The sequence below is a fragment of the Vombatus ursinus genome, unplaced genomic scaffold, assembly GCF_900497805.2.
Source record: "Vombatus ursinus unplaced genomic scaffold, bare-nosed wombat genome assembly UNPS02014791.1, whole genome shotgun sequence".
Lineage (NCBI taxonomy): Eukaryota > Metazoa > Chordata > Mammalia > Diprotodontia > Vombatidae > Vombatus > Vombatus ursinus.
Window position 1 is genome coordinate 33,393,327 of NW_020954569.1, and position 1,671 is coordinate 33,394,997.

Sequence of the window (1,671 nt, forward strand, 5' to 3'; positions counted from 1 at the left end):
ATTTGGAAAACCCCACCCTCTTCTCTTCTCCCCTGACCATCCTTCTTTCCTTCTTTCACCTTCCCTCCCTTTTCCTCTCCCCATGCTGTTCTAACTTTCCCTTCTCTTTCATTTCTTTCTTTTTCTCCCTTTCCTCTCCCCAGAATCTCAGGAGGAAAGTGGCCCCAAAGCTGGCCCTGCCATTTAAGAGTCTGCACAGCCTACACCAAGCCTTCAGGGCATGTCCCTGAGCAGGAGGGTGACTCTTCTTCCATCCTTTGATTCCATGAGCTATACAGTCTTGGATTCTGGTTGATTCTGAAATGGCTTCATTTTAATTTAAAGTATGATGGCATTAAAATTGGGGGAAATGAAGGCTTTCAGATTACCTGCTGCCTCATGCCAAGTATTTAATGGACAGTTAGTCATAGAACCAATTAGAAAGCAAAGGCAGCTGAACCTATGGTTCATGAAAGCAATTGGACAGTCAGGCTCAGAGACCGTAGATTAAGGACTTTAGAAACCAAAGTTAGAGAACTAGGCCCACCAGTAACTATGTTAGAGTGTGGCCTTTTCAGTTGGGCAGGGTTCTACTTTGGCTTAATTCTGTTTACTTAGGCATTACCAGTGTTTTATCTAAGGGAGGGGGAAGAAAAGAAGCATTTAGTAAGCATCTATTATGTACCATGCACTGGGCTAAGTGTATTGACAAATATTATCTCATTTGATTCCTTACCCCTGTGAGGTAGGTGTTATTATTATCCCCATTTACAGTTGAGGAAACTGAGGCAAAAACAGGTTAAGTAATTTACCCAGAGTCACACAGCTAGTAAGTGTTTGAGAGCAGATTTTTTTTTCAGTGATCATTTTATTGACCGTTTAATAGAAAACAGGACTTTATTTTCCAGGAAGGATGACACCATCATACTTCTGCTGGAACCAGCACATGGCTTCCTCTTTGCCAATTCTGTGTTTGGCCCAGATGCAGCCTGTTCTACACTTCTTGTCTGCAATGCTGAACCTGGGCTTACCCAGCACCACCCAGAAGTCCAAGCCATAGATGCCTCTACTTGGGTCATATTTAATCCCCAGATCTATATGTTCTTGGATTCCAAAGCCAAAGTTGCTGGTGTCTGAGAAGTTATTTTTCCTTAACTCTTATTCTCACACCTTCAGCCCCTTCTCCAGAATCTCTTCAGCTTTGGCCCCACTGACTGTACAGTGAACGGCAATCTTCTTGTTTCTCCTGATTCCGAAAGACCTGACGGTATTGCAAGCTTTGGAGAACACTGGAGTTTGGCCCGTGAGCTGCTCCAACACTTTGGCCCCCTGGAGCAGTCGGTCCCCTCTTGCCCCAAAACAGATGTTGAGGCAGATCTTACGGATGGATGGATGCGCAGTTCCCGCAGGGGGTTTTCCTTTTCACCCTGATCTTGAGCCATGGTGGAGAACCAGAGGGAGAGAGAGCGGATTTGAACTGAAGTCTTCCTGACTTCAGGCCCAGTGATCTATTCACTGCACTTGCCTACCTGTCTTTGATGTCTAATCTAGGCACTTAAAATGAAGTTAACTGAATTGTATAGTGTGAATGTGTTGTTTGGTGGGGTTGGAGTGTTGTTGTGAAGACTTTTTGCTTGTGTAGAGACTCCTTTGATACATTCAGATTCAGCAGCTCCAGAGTAGGTAAGGGTC

General features: G+C 44.6%; 1 pseudogene; it reads right to left on the reverse strand.

Annotated features, from left to right (window-relative positions):
- Window positions 1-876: 876 nt before the first annotated feature.
- Window positions 877-1,421, reverse strand: LOC114047832 (annotated as a pseudogene).
- Between the last annotated feature and the right edge of the window lie 250 nt (window positions 1,422-1,671).